The following is a 15,895-nucleotide window of genomic DNA, read 5'->3' as shown; positions in this document are numbered from 1 at the left end:
TAACCCTGAAATAAATACAATTGAAATAAATGATGATTGAATCCTGATAGGTGGCAGTCTCGCCTACCTTTTGAGTACATGGGGGGGTCTTGTCCCCATGAACTCTGCATGAACTTTAGCAGCTGGGCGAACTTCTGAGTACATCTGGGCTAGGATTGGTCAATTCAAATGAAAATAAGCGTTGTGGTCCTGTCCCCATGAACTTCACAGACGGAGCAAACCGTTTCTGAGAGAGGTGGCATTATTGATTATTGGTGTGTAAAATAAGATATTCCCATATTGATCCCATTGGGGAAATTCAGGAACGATTGCAAACGCTAGCGAACGATTGGAGATCATGAAGAGGAAAAACAAGACTATCAAGAAGGTGCGGTTTCACCAGACCACGCTGGAGTCCACATTTCTGGTAAATGAAAAAATAAATCCAACTCCAACCGCCAAGCCAGGCAGGGCCGAGTGGGGTGACTGATCGCCGGTCTGCTCGGATTATATTATATTTTTAATTTAGTTTATTTGTTTTTATTGATGCCTTCTATGTGATGTATACTGTCCTTATGTAGTGTTGTAATAAATGTTCATTTGAATTGAATATCATCCGTCTTATGTAGCGCCCCCCCCCCCCCCCCCATGGTGGTTTTGTGAATATAACAATAATATGTATCAACACGAGCCCTTTGACCTGGAAACGTATAAGTGTCAGACGAGCAACAAGCACGAACTGCACATGCTTCACAAAAGACATGATATCTCTCTTTCTAGAAAATGAGCTGGAATTTTTGGAAACTGGCCACTCTTTAGCTTGGCCAGGAATGGAGGTATGTATAAATAAACGGTTTGTTCCCTGTTGGGAGTATAAATATAAGCATTTCAAATTAGCCATAGTATGTCTCCATAGCTATAATATAGAATATACGATGTGTCTACAAACATCGTCAAAACGGTCTGAAACCAGGGGCGGATTTAGGATTGTAGGAGATCCGGGGCTTAGCCCAGATAGGTGCCCGTGTGAGCGGGCACGGATTTTTTTCACTTCAACACCACAACCTTTAACTTATACCACCACCTTAAAGCGGACAAAAGGCACTAGAGAACACTTAAATTCACACCCTTTAATTAATGAAGCAAACTATAATAATTTATTATAATAATAACTGTTTGTATAGCACCTTTCATACAAGAATTGCAGCTCAAAGTGCTTCACAGCAGTACAAAAAGACAGGCATAAAATGAGCACAACATTGGCAGATCAAGAGCAATGCATAAAGTGCAGACATAAAGCATAAAATAGATAGCAGTAAAATAGACAAAGTCAAGGTAAGACATAGAACATTAAATCACATCGTTTTTCATATTAGGATCTAAGATCTAGGGTTAACTCGATAAAATAGAATAGTAAATTAGTATTAGAATTAGAATTAGTCAAATAGAATAAAATAATGCAATAGTGCATTGCAATAAGATAGTTATCATCGTATTTTTTCGGGAGGCCGGTAAGGAGTGCATTACAGTAGTCGAGTCGGCTTGAGATAAAGGCATGGATCTGGTTTTCAGCATCCTTTTGATTTATAAATGGCCGTACATTAGCTATGTTTCTAAGGTGGAAGAATTATGTTTTTGTCAACTTGTTGATTGTGATGGTCTGAGTCTACCATAACACCAAGACTTAACTCACTCAAATACAGTTAGCAGCTGGATAGACTACAGATAGAAATGAGCTTCTGCTAAATCTGGTGCAAACATATTTTCATGTAACAATGATTAATTGTCCAAAAAAAAATAAATAAAAAAAATATTATTTATAATATATATATATATTTTTTAATAGATTCGGGGCTTAAGCCCAAGTAGCCACCCCCTAGCCCCGCCCCTGTAAAACGCTGGTGCCAGTGAGTAAAGATGTCAAGTCAAGTCAAGAGTTTTATTTGTCACAGCATACAAGCATACAGTGAAATGCGGGGGGTCATGCCCGCAGCGATGTGCAACACAAGTAATAAGACAGGAATGAGAATAGGACATTTGTGCAATAATACAATGTGCAATAATACAATGCAATAATACAAGTAATAATAATAACAGGTACATAACGTTTACAAGAGCATGGTAAGACATGCTAAGGTCCTGCGATAGTGCAATACACAGTTAGCTACGGATGAGGCACTGGGTCTTATGTACACTACTATACAATGCTATACTATACAATCTACAGTTATACTATGTATCCTTATGCTAGCTTGCTACAGTATATCCATCTATTTACTATACAAGAACCACTCCTGTTCTTATTTTTTAAAGTGACCTTTTCATTGTGTAAGGTGACCGTTGAGTGTGGGCTTGTGCAGCATGTGTGTGTGTGTGTGTGTATGCTAAAGTGACAGCTTAGTGTGTGAGCGTATACAGTGTGTGTTGTGTGTGTGCTCATGTGTGCTTGTGTGTGTAGAGTTCAGTGTTCAAGACTCTGATGGCCTGGGGGAAGAAGCTGAGCCGAAGTCTCTCTGTCCTAGTTGCTGGTGTTCGCAGGCGTTTGCCTGACCGCAGCAGCTTGAACAGGCTGTTGTTGGGGTGATGAGGGTCTTTCCTTATTCTGCAGGCTCTGGATTTGCACCTCTTGTTGTATAAGGCCTGCAGGGGTGGTAGTGCAATACCTGTGGTACGCTAAGCTGAGCGCACCACTCTCTGTAGGGCCTTCTTGTCCTGTGCCGTGCTGTTTCCATACCAGGCAGTAATGTTTCCAGTCAAGATGCTCTCTACAGCTCCGGAGTAGAAGGACTGGAGTATCTTTCCCGATACTCTGAACGTCTCAAGTGGTAGAGGCGCTGCTTCGCCTTCTTTACGACTGAGTCTATGTGTGTTGTCCATGTCAGGTCCTCTGAGATGTGGACCCCCAGGTACTTGAAGCTGCTCACCCTGTCCACGATAGCCCCGTTTATCCTCAGTGGTGTGTGTGTCCCCTGCTGTGTTCTCCTAAAATCCACGATCAGCTCCTTGGTTTTACCAATGTTCAGGAGCAGGCTGTTGTCCTGGCACCAGCGTTCCAGTACCTCAACCTCCTCCCGATAGGCCTTCTCGTCGTTGTCAGAGATCAGCCCCACCACCACTGTGTCGTCCGCAAACTTCACTATGGAGTTGGAGCTGAACTTGGCCACACAATCATGTGTGTATAGTGAATACAGCAGGGGGCTCAGAACACAGCCCTGGGGGGACCCAATACTCAGGGTGATGGTGTTGGAGGTCTGACCCCCCACCCTGACCGCCTGGGGCCTTTCACTCAGAAAGTCCAGTATCCAGGCGCTCAGAGCGGGGCTCAGACCCAGCTCGATCAGCTTGTCCACCAGTCTGGTGGGGACTATGGTGTTGAACGCTGAGCTATAGTCAATGAACAAAAAAAGTGTTGTTAAACCCTTCTTTCAGGCCGGAGTTTAAATCAATCAGTGACTGGCGATCGTATATCGTCGATGCCAGTGTTGTTTCTATAAAAAAAAGTACTGAAAATAAACACAATAACAAAAAGTACGCACAATCGCTGCTGAGCTAACCCGACGGCGACTAGTGTTGACCGCGCCATTTTTCTCCACTGGGAAACAGCGTGGCAGTCAATGAGTTAATTATGGGTTTCTAGCACTCCAGTGGCAAGATTGTGGTAGTGCAGAGCAGAAGAGATGTAATATACAGTTAATTAAATACATTTTAATTATGGAACAGAATAAAATAATATCTTCACAAGATAATAATAATAATAACTTTATTTGTATAGCACTTTTCATACAGAGGTTGCAGTTCAAAGTGCTTCACAACAGCAAAAAATACAGGCATAAGCGAGCATAAAAAGATAGACAGGTAGAATCACAGTGTTTCACATTAGGATCTAGCATCCCAATAGGCTCTCCGCTTACAGTTTTCAGTAACACAAATAGTAAAAATAGTTTAAAATGATTCAGTTTAAAAATAGTCAAAAAATTATAAAATAGAACGGACATAAAAAATACAGGCATGAGCGAGCATAGCAAGATATGGCAAATCACAGTGTTTCACATTAGGATCTAGCATCCTAATAGGCTCTCTATTCAGTAATACTCCTGTAATTCATGAACAAATAATCACAGTGTTTCACATTTGGATCTAGCAAATAATAAGAATAAAATTATTCAGTTTAAAAATAGTCATAAATAATCAGTGTTTCACATTTGGATCTAGCAAATAATAAGAATAGTTTAAAATGATTCAGTTTAAAAATAGTCATCAGTAAGAAGTAAAAAGTGCAATAACCGACACATGAATTTGATAGGCAGTGTAAAAGAGTAGGCAGGGTAAGAATAAATACAAGTTGTGTCAGGATATCCCTGATGTTTCCTCTTGCCACTAGGTGGTAGCAGATATCTATCAGTGAAATGCCTGAGCAAAGAGATTTTAGGTTTTAAGCTGTCTTTTAAAGATGTCTAGCGAGTTGGCTTCCCTGATGTTTTGGGGTAGTTTGTTCCATAGTTTTGGGGCATAGTTGATAAAGGCTGCATTACCGATCCTCTTTTGACTGCTTCTGGGAGCCTCTAGTAGTCCAGCAGCTGATGATCGCAGTGTTCTTGCTGGTGTGTAATTTATTAGAGTGTTGGCGATGTAGCTAGGTCCCTGTCCATTTAGAGATTTGTATGTAAGGAGAAGGACCTTAAAGTCAATTCTAAATGTTACAGGAAGCCAGTGTAAAGCGGCTAGGACTGGACTAATGTGCTCTCTCCTTTTGGTTCTAGTTAGCAGTCGGGCTGCAGAGTTTTGGATTAGCTGAAGCCTCTCTGTGGTTTTCTTAGGGAGACCTGTGAAAAGTGCATTACAGTAGTCTAACCGGCTAGATATGAATGCATGAATTAGCTTCTCAGCATCGTTCTGATTAATAAATGGTCGTACTTTTGCTATATTTCTGAGATGGAAGAACGATGTTTTCGTCACTTTGCTAATATGAGAATTGAAGTTCAGTTCTGAATCTATGATAACCCCAAGACTAGTGACCTCAGATTTGATCCAAGGGGTTAGTCCCCCCAGGTTCTTTATTAATGTTTCTTTTTTAGTTTTGGAGCCGATAATTAGAATTTCAGTTTTGTTCTCGTTTAGTTTCAGTGGACATTTTCAGTAGTCATTGGAGACATAGCTTCAGCGTGAAGAGGGATGAATTCCCTGCTGCCTTCTTTAACACCTCAATATTTAGGGTTTCATTAGTGAGTACACATGCCGGCAGAAAGAACTGGCGTGCGGACACCAGGGGTTACTCTGCTGGTGAAGAAATGTACACGGACGGTACAAGATCATTGTGTGTCGCGGACGGAAAATTACAGGGAACCTCGCCCTGAGGGGGAGGGTGGCACTGAGGTAGGGACAGCAGGGTGTTGAAGAGGGTGGTGGAAGAGCGAGAGAGTGACAGCGCAGCGTGCATGTAGACATAAACCCTGTTTACATAGCATTGATGGCGTGGCCATAGGAAATGCTTGCAAGGAAAATATATAAAGGAGAACCTGAATGACAGTATGATAAGTGAACTGTAAGCAATGCCCTAGTGAATAAATTAATGCTAAATAGATTCAATAGAGAGAGGAAAAATGCTAAAAAAAACAGAAACTAGGGGCTCTAGAAAAGACCAATGGAAAGAAGTCGTATGGCCAGAGGACTTCCGGGTTTCAATTTGTTCCCTCAGGCAACCTGGAACCAGAGAACAGTTTCCAGAGGGACCACCCACATCGAGCTGGAAGGGGCGGAGTCCAGAGGGACCACCCACATCGAGCTGGAAGGGGCGGAGTCCAGAGGGACCACCCACATCGAGCTGGAAGGGGCGGAGTCCAGAGGGACCACCCACATTGAGCTGGAAGGGGCGGAGTCCAGAGGGACCACCCACATCGAGCTGGAAGGGGCGGAGTCCAGAGGGGCCAACAACATCGAGCTGGAAGGGGCGGAGTCCAGAGGGACCACCCACATCGAGCTGGAAGGGGCGGAGTCCAGAGGGACCACCCACATCGAGCTGGGAGGGGCGGAGTCCAGAGGAACCACCCACATCAAGCTGGAAGGGGCGGAGTCCAGAAGGACCACCCACATCAAGCTGGAAGGGGCGGAGTCCAGAGGGGCCAACAACATCGAGCTGGAAGGGGCGGAGTCCAGAGGGACCACCCACATCGAGCTGGAAGGGGTGGAGTCCAGAGGGACCAACAACATCGAGCTGGAAGGGGCGGAGTCCAGAGGGACCACCCACATCAAGCTGGAAGGGGCGGAGTCCAGAGGGACCACCCACATCAAGCTGGAACATCACACTTCTCTCTTGCTCCACACTTCTCTTTTGCTCTCACTCCCCACTTGTCTCTTGCTCTGCTTGCTTGCTCCACCCTTCTCAATCAACTCAGCTGAAAGCTTATATGGCAATTAATTAACATGCAACGACCCACATGTGGGCCCTTTTTAGGACAATTTGCCCACCGGCACTTTGGCGACCCCTAGTGGCTCGGGTGTGCATATTTTGTAATACAATATATATTCGACAAAATCCGTTCAGCGGTTCTCGAGTTACATGCTGGTATTTGAGGCTTGTGCAAAGTACACGGTATTGCGCAAAATACCACTCCCGACTCTTGGGCTCTAGTTCCGTCAATCTAGATCCGATCTCGAAAATCATTGTGGAGGGTTGTAGCCAATGAGTGTGGCTTTCCAATGATACCCCACCTGGGGATGTATGAATCAGGGATCTGGTGAAAAACTAACGAGCGAAAACAGGAAGAGAAAAACAGCCGAATGAATTGAAGTCTATGAGAAAACTCAGTTTTTCTTTTGTACACAGTTTACCAAAATCACTCCTAATCACTCATTTCTGAATGGATCGTTATGAAATTTGGACATGTACTACATAAGGCTTCATGCTATGGGCCATACCACCTTCTGGGGAAATACTACCTCTGGACTACTAACTACTACAGAAAAACGTGAGTAACAAGTTTTTCTACAACTCAAGTTCAGACCTATGTTACTCTATTACGTTAGCACTAAAATGTTATTTTCTTTCTGGAATCAGAACCTTCAGAATGTCATCTTTCAAAAGAGACCAGGCTCATGCATGTGCTATAAGGATAAAGTATGTTGTTTTGGTTTGCAAAAAAGGTATGCAGTCCTCAAAAACTAAAACTAAAATGGCCAGGGAGACTCATTGCAGGTGTTAAGACTGCTCGTGTTAAAAGGGCAGTACCAATAGGCCACTCTGCTACAATTTGCACTCTGGTTGGATGCCACAATTATTTTCGTTGCACTGTACTTGTGCTCTATAATGACAATACATTTTAATCTAAGCTAAATCTAATCTAATAACCTTCACATACAATATAACGTCCATACAGTATAACCTTTACATACAGTATAACCTTCACATACAATATAACCTTCACATGCAGTATACCCTTCACATACAGTATACCCTTCACATACAGTAAAACTTTGAACAGCTGAATGGCGATCCACAGTCTTTTGTTTAGTTAAGCCTTGATTCACAACAGTTGCACCACATACAGTATCTAAATCTAACCAAATCACTGGCCCCATTCCTTTCAGCTACACAGGAACTGCCATGCAGGGTACAGCGTCATATAATTTCATGATATAAAACCAGACCATTTAATTCCATTTAAAACAGATCAATGATATTACCGCCAGATACCATTCCATTTCCTCCACTTCCTCCACGGTTACATTTACCAATAGAATCAGAAGACTATAATCATACGTGTACACAGAGAGGCCACACCAGACACGTGCCTGCCTGCCTGCCTGCCTGCCTGCCTGCCTGCCTGCCTGCCTGCCTGCCTGCCTGCCTGCCTGCCTGCCTGCCTGCCTGCCTGCCTGCCTGCATGCCTGCCTGCCTGGAATTGTTGGCTCCGTTTCCTGCAAAAGATCTTTTCTTATCGTATCAACAGAAACAAGGTGGTTCATCATTCTGTTTCTGAGGGGGGATCAGGTTTTCGTCTCTCTCACGAGTTGAAGTCTCACTATCGGATCTGTTCTCTGCCCCCTAAAGCGTCTAGCGCCTTGATAATCTGCCGTAACCTTATTCTAGTTCCCACAGCTGCGCCCTGACATTTCACCGCGCTCCACTGGGAATCTGTGCTGCCATGCAACCCAAACCCCAAAGATATACAACCTTAAGACACGGGTCAGAGCAATAGCACGGTCTGTCCGACTGGATGTACGCCCGCCTGGATCTGAGAAGAGCCAGGGTACCGTGGATCATAGTAGTGATGGATCAGCAGGCCGTATGACGGCATGAATACCAAGAATCTCATGGGAATTCAGACCCAGAGTACAAAGAGAACATTGTTCTCTCTATTGACGCAAGCATATGATATTTTTCATTTTTGAATTCCAATTATTTGTGCATAGTTAAACATATTAATAGAACGTTATGCAACAGGTAGTGATTCGATGTGTAAATCCTGTATTGTCCCTTTGTGGCTGTGAGAGGAGGGGTGTGGTTTTGGTGTCAGCTGCAGAGTCAGGAGTGACTCTCAGAAGCGGTGGTAGGGGAGCGTTAATTGGTGCAGGTGCAGCTCGTCTGGGTAATTAACTCTGTCTCTATGATATCACACAGTGAGAGTGGGACTGAAGGCATGGACATGGACCACGAAGCAAAATGTTAGCGCTGGAGCTCGCTAGCAGTAGATAGCCGATCTGGGCATTGTGTTGGCATTATATTTATTAAGTTTAACCAGTGGATGCTGTTAGATAACCAGCGTGCACTTGTACTGTATGTGTCTATTAGAGTGAGTAATAAACAAGGTCATGTGGCTTTACATCTGTCTCTGAGAGGATTGTGTTGCTCTCACCCACTATTACTACAGTGGCATTATTTTCATTTAATTTGTATTTGTTCCACTCATGGTAATGCACAGTTCCATAAAAGAAAAAAAAAAGCATTTCATAGTAAAAGCACATCTCAATTTGCACATGAGTGAAAAGGATCAGGGAGAAGAAAATCTTATGTTGCCCACCCCTTACTCAAAACAATAAATAAACAATAGAAATAGATGGTCTGTTAACTCATTGGACGCCACGGATTAGCCTCATCCTGTAGTAGCTACCGCCACCCCTGTAAACGGTGGGAGTCGCTCACCTTGTTTGCAGGGCTATAACTATTTAAATATTATAGCTATATATGCAATACTATGGCCCATTTGACATCGAGTATCTATCGTTCAAGATGTGAAAAAGGAATATTTTTTCCATCCATACATTCTCGTTTTATACCGTGGTGAATATAAGTATGGTTTTAGAGTGGTCTAGGGTAATTCCTGGGAGGCTAGTAATAGCCCGCGATGCATATTATACTTAATCCATTGGCATTTCATCCCTATACACGCTACAATAAAAAATTCAATGCATATGATCGGTATATAATGTTCCATCATGCATGCATGAAAGGGGGGGGGGGGGTCGTTTCTGATTAATTGATTGTCAATAACGGCATTCGTTAGTACAACAGCATACGCTGATCAGGGCTATGAAAACAATGCACAACCAAGCTGGAATTGACGTTAAATTGCTCTTACCTGTGGCCGATGAGAGACAAAAAGAATATTCCAATTATTTGATTGCCATCTGCTAGATCGTATGTCCATTTGGCCCATGCCATAACCCCCAACAGCATAATGAATCTGGCGTCCCGAAAGCGATTCAATGCGATTAGGTATACCCCTCGGTCCACGTTACTCAAAAACTCCGCCCAGAGGAATTTCAATGATACACAGAGCCATACACAGAGTCAGAAAGGAAGAGCGACATCGGCCGCATACCACCAGGCGGCGGTATTGGACCTTTGCGATCTCAGACAGATTGCATATGGTACCACAGCCTACCTGGATGATTTATGAATGGAAATAGCGAATAAAAGAAATAACGATCCAATACGTGGTTTGGCGTTATTCGATTGACGGACAAACACGTATATACCGGTATGTGTGAACGGCGCTGAATGAGTTAATTACAATTACAATAGCATAACAAAGAAACATAGTCATACAGAAAGCTATTACCCCTCAACTGCATAAAGTCTAACTGTTCTTTCTTTATACATTTTCTTGATCTGAAGGATATTTGTACAACTCTTTAAATCCTTCTGTAGCATTCCACCGGTTCCTGACAGGCAGCGAGCGAGCGAACTGGAGACGAAAACGCGCGCGACACTGTCCTGATATGACGCAGCGCTTGTCCGAGTGTGTCTGTGACTGTGTGTGTGTATTTACCTTGAAGCACAGGGGCAAAGCAGCCTGCGATTCTCGACCAATAAAAAGTGTTTAGGGGCGGGACTCGGCCGCGTAATCGCTCAACTAGAGACACAGCGAGCGAATATTTGAGGGGGGAGCGACATCGCCGCTCAGTTCGCTGTCGTTCGCAGTAGGTCAGGATAGTTTGATTGAAACGAATACATTTTAATAATTTTCGCAATCACGCTCGCTCGCGTCGCTCCCTGTCAGCAACCGGTGTTCCACAGTTTTACACTGGTTCCTGACAGGCAGCGAGCGAGCGAACTGGAGACGAAATTGCGCGCGACACTGTCCTGATATGAGGCGGCGCGTGTCCGAGTGTGTCTGTGTGTGTGTTAACGGGGGCAAAGCAGCCTGCAATTCTTGACCAATAAAAAGTGTTTAGGGGCGGGACTCTGCCGCGTAATCGCTCAACTAGAGACACAGCGAGCAAATATTTGAGGGGGGAACGACATCGCCGCTCAGTTCGCTGTCGCTCGCGGCAGGTCAGGATAGTCTGATTGAAACGAATACATTTTAATAATTTTCGCAATCATGCTCGCTCGCGTCGCTGCCTGTCAGGAAGGGGTATTACGCCACATACTGAAATACACATCTGCTTTAAGTAAGACCCTCGGTTGCAAAATTACAACATCCCTTTTAGCTTTTAGCTATTTAAAAAAAGTCTTAAATGTTTATTTACATAGTCAATGGGTCCTGTTGTTCAGCCTCACAATGCTATTGGATAGTAAATGTGTTTATAGGTCCCACATGTTGGCCTCTGAAGTTGATAATGTCAATTTAATTTGGGCCTTACAGTGGTCCTATAATACTGATGCCTAAAATTACATTTGGTTCTCATCTTTGGAGCTAAAAACAAACAACTTCTGCAAGCTTTCTGGCAGTACTGTGCTTTTGCCCTATAACTAATAATGTAATTCTAACTAATGTAACTCAATTATATCTTTAAGTTTCATAAGTCCTGACTTATTGTTGGTGTGTTTTCTTGAATTAACTTCATGAATAATTCTTACTGCTTGATAAACAATGACGTTATGTTGTTCATGTATATGTTGCCCCATACTTCTACACAGTAACTAAAATATGGCAAAATAAGTGAACAATACAGAATTTGCATTGCCTTGTAATGAAATATTCTTAGACACCTTTGTTTTTAGATAATGCTATGTGAGATTTCCATGTCAAATTGGCATCCATTATTACACCCAAAAATGCAACTCCATCTATAGACAGTAAACCCTTTTCATCTTTTTTCAATGAGCAAAAACCATAAACTTGTATTTTGACTTCCGGTTTGACGACAGTATGTGACGGTCGCATCTGTCACAAGCTCCGCTCCAATTTTTGTTAATTTCGCTTAAAAACCTACTTTATACAACACTAATGTGTTTAAACCTCGACGTATATATTAACTAAGACCTTCAACTAACTATATCAACAGCATGCCAGCAAAGAAAGATAACTCAAAAAGACGTGAAGCAGATTCTCCAACGGTAGACGGCGCGGTGACACGTTCCACAGTGAAAGGAAAAGCAGACGCTACTGATAACAAAAAGCCCGACAATCGCATGGATTCCAATATTCCGACGACCTCAGCCGAGGCAGTCATGGAGAGTATGTCACCCAACTTCAAAATGCTGATGACAGCTATGATGAAGATCTTAACCGACAAGGTTAATGATATTGCTAAAGCTGTGGAAAGAGCCGAGACTAATGCTACCACATTTAAGATAGCCATAGAGGCTAAACTTGAAGAAATCAAGACACAGGTTGTAGCACAAACCGATCGCATAACGGCGGTTGCAAATACTGGGATCGAATACTCACGGAAACAAGATGAGAAGAATAAGGAACTATTTGAAGCTATCGCCGAGTATCGAAGGAAATGTAACTGGAAAACAAACAGCTCCGGCAGATGATCCATGACAACAAGGAGGAAAACTTGATCCATCTGCTAGAAATAGAACGGCACGCCCGCAGATTTAACCTCCGTATAGTGGGTTTGGATGAATCAGTCAACTGCACAGATGACAAGTTTGCTGCAGTGCTAGTCGAAATCCTAGGTTCTGAAATCCTATCTACAGAACCGATAGTGGACAAACGCTACAGAATTGGGACTGAAAACTACAACAACAACAACAAGGAAAGAGTGATAATTGCTAGTCTATGGGAAACTGCAACAAGAGACACGATCATCAGGGAATCACGCAAGAAATGGGGAAAACTGATGTACAAAGGGAAAAAAGTGTGGTTTTTACTAAGACATGTACGAGGAAGCCATAACTCTGCGAGCCCACTACAAGGGTGTAGTACACCGGCTATATGAGAAAGGTCTCCATCCCGTCTTACGGTATCCAGCTATTCTTTCCATAGTTGAGGGAGAAGGAAAGAGATTCGTGCTACGTTCGCTTGAGGCGGCAGAAGATTACGTATAAATAGATTCATGGTAATATGCAGATCATGATTTGATACCGACCATTTTGGAACATTCTAGAATTTTCTATTCTATTTTTCTTACTTGAAGACTATGAGTCATAACGGAATATTCTGGAATACACTGGATTGTTATTGTTCTAAGGCACGAGGAATGTACTGGAACACTAAAACATCAATCTGCAAGTCACGAGCAGCTGACAGCACTCTGGAATACAATACCTTTTTCAATGATGGCCCCGTGAAACAACAACGATATGAGACTTGGTCATGAAATAGACGTGAAGAACAACGACCACCATAACAGATTAATGATCACGCATGACGGGGGACGATCTGCATACAAGTATTTAAAAATCTCCTTGTCGTTTAGATGTGTAAACATGCAAAGGTATTTACATTTTTTCTTTAATTTAGGTAGATATTCCCGGATTATATGGGTTTTCGATATCTAACTCTAAACATCATTATTTCTTATTCTTTATTTCTTTATTCTGAAATGTTCTAACCAATAAATGTTAATAGAAGGTTTAAAAAAAGAAAAGAAAAAAAGAGGTTTAAATGAGTATACCAATTGAGGTATAATTTTCATTCTGTTATAATTACATTAACGGGAGAGAGGCTTGGTCACAGGTGACATTCTATTAAATTAGAATTAAAAGTATAGATCCTATGGTATACATAGGAAAGCTTAGGATAAATTGCTCATTCTGGGCAGACCGGAGGTGCAGGAAAGGAAGAAGTTGTACGCGAAGGAGGTATCAAATAGGTACCTTGTACGACTCTGTAAGGGAGGGGGGATCAGTTTTTTTTTTGTATATATGTATGTTTTTATGCTCGGCTCTCAACGGGACCTCAACAGTGGGATGTAAATCCATTGTGAATTCGCACTCCAGAAATATTACCAACAAATACAAATCAATATGTATAGATTATGGCTAGTTTGAATATAATGATCTGGAACACTGGGGGAATAAATAATCAACATAAACGCAAAAGCGTGCTCACATTGATAAAAAACAAACAGGTTGATGTGGCTCTCTTAAGCGAAACGCACATTTTAGTAGGAGACAAAGCTACGTTAGCGGACAACACATACCATAACATTAGTCACGCGGAGGCCGCCGAGGCCACGGCGAAGCAGGCGTCTCATCGACGCAAGAGGATTTATGACAGGAAGAGCAGAGGTGCACTCCTGCGGGCCGGGGACCGGGTCCTGATACGTGACCACCGAACCCGGGGCCGTAATAAGATACAGGACAAGTGGGAGCCTACGTCGTATGTGGTGGTGAAGCAGAGCCACGAAGGGACACCCGTGTTCACAGTCAGGCCCGAAGCAGGGGGTCCAGAAAGGACCGTGCATCGAAACCAGCTCAAGACCTGTCCTTTCCCTGGCATCCGACCCGGAAGCGAGGGCGAGGGCCCCTCGACAGACCCCTGTGGCACTGCGGAGCTCGTCCGAATCAGACAGCGGAGATGCTTTCGAGTGCCGTCGGGAACCGCATCGTAGGGCGTGTAACCACCCCAGGCCCTTGCGGGACGCCCCTGAAGAGGCAGCGGACGCTGAGTCAGAGGCGGAGTCAACCCCCTCAGGACAGGAGGGGGAAGACGGCGGAGACAGAGTCGAAGAGGAGGCCGCTGGCGGTCCACCGATGGCCCCGGAGGGCGAGGCTGTGGTCAATGACCCGCCAACGGGCACTGAAGAATCCGACGCGGAGTCGGAGGTGGGGGAAGTGGAACCCGCCCGGCCCCAGAGGAGCACCAGAGGTCGGCTACCCGCTCGGTATTGCCAGGACTACGTGCTCAAGAGTGTGTTTGTTGAACAGTGTTTCCAATTCATGAAGGAGTGTGTGAAACTGTTAGCATAATGTGTGATTGTCGATCTAGGGGTGAAACTGTTGGTCTCAGGACCGTTTTCATACATGCGTTGGTTGGTGTTTCATTAAGTTAACTTGCAGAGGACTTAGCAAGTTCAAAGTGGGGGGAAATGTAGCACCCTGAAAATATGGCTATTATTCAGAAGTGCTGACTTGCCTTTTATCTCCCCTGGTACACCAAGACGTATTAACTAGTTTCCATTAAATATCCCCTTGATCAATGACGCGGGTTTCTCCTTCTCATACCGGCTGGAATATGGATTATAAACAATAACCCTGGATCGTATTCTTCCACCCAGTGTTTCCCTGTGGGGCTAGTAGGCGGTGCCAGCAGGGGGCGCCGGTGGCAGGCAGAGAGCATACGAGAGTGACGGAGGAGGAAGCAAGTCCACTGAGACGGAAGTGTGAGGAACCAGCCTCTTCGACATTGGACTTGGATGTGATCGGTCATGTCTAGACAGAGCCCCGTGTAGGACCACACGGGTGAACGTATTGAACTTGAGTATATTACGGGTTATCCTAGAAAGGTAAACGTAGTAGCGTGTTGCATGTTTTCCCACTGAATAACCCTAGCAATACAACGAGTTATCCTAGAAGAAATGCGGTATAGCCAAGTGTGGCTTAAGTTAAATATATTCCCTCTAGTGAGGCGCCCCGCCAGCGTGGCTTGAAGAAGACCGGTGTTTAGAGACACCCTGCGTCATTATATATTGCGTCTAGCAGGAGGGCTGTTTGGGACCCCAAGAGTAGCTTCAGTGTAAGTAGGGCAAGAGTAGAGCCGCGCGTCTACCCAGCACCGGCCGTCAACAATCAGATATGTCATAAATGTATAGATGTAGCAGTACTGTCTATCTGTATGTCATGTATGTCATATATGTTATGATGAATTGAAAATGGGAGACCCTGATGTAAACAAGACGAAAGTCTTTCTCTGGTCTGCATCCCCTTAACAATTGTATGTATTGAGCTGTACTGTACTGTACCCATTCTGCAATCTGTTAATAAACTTTTCAATCAATCAATCAATCAGTCTTCGCCGGCGTTCGACGTCTGCCCTGCACCGGCTGTCTTCAGGCCATCACGGGAGTTCTTCCCGTCCAGCAGAGGTCGCCATCATCCAGCACGCGCTCTCAGCCCGATACTGCCCCCTGCTCCAGCCCCGCTTGCTCGCGCCCGCGACGAGATCGTTAGACGCCATCTTGCTACCCCGAACAGTGGTGGCGCGGCGAGGACGCCATCTTGGTTGAGTACAATAGAGCGTCAGTGCTCCGGATCTTATTGCACAGTACACAGTGTGGTGCGGCCTACGGGCGAAGC

This window comes from Notolepis coatsorum, assembly GCF_963971535.1.
Source record: "Notolepis coatsorum genome assembly, chromosome: 16".
Classification (NCBI taxonomy): domain Eukaryota; kingdom Metazoa; phylum Chordata; class Actinopteri; order Aulopiformes; family Paralepididae; genus Notolepis; species Notolepis coatsorum.
Note: the sequence above shows the minus strand (reverse complement) of the source record.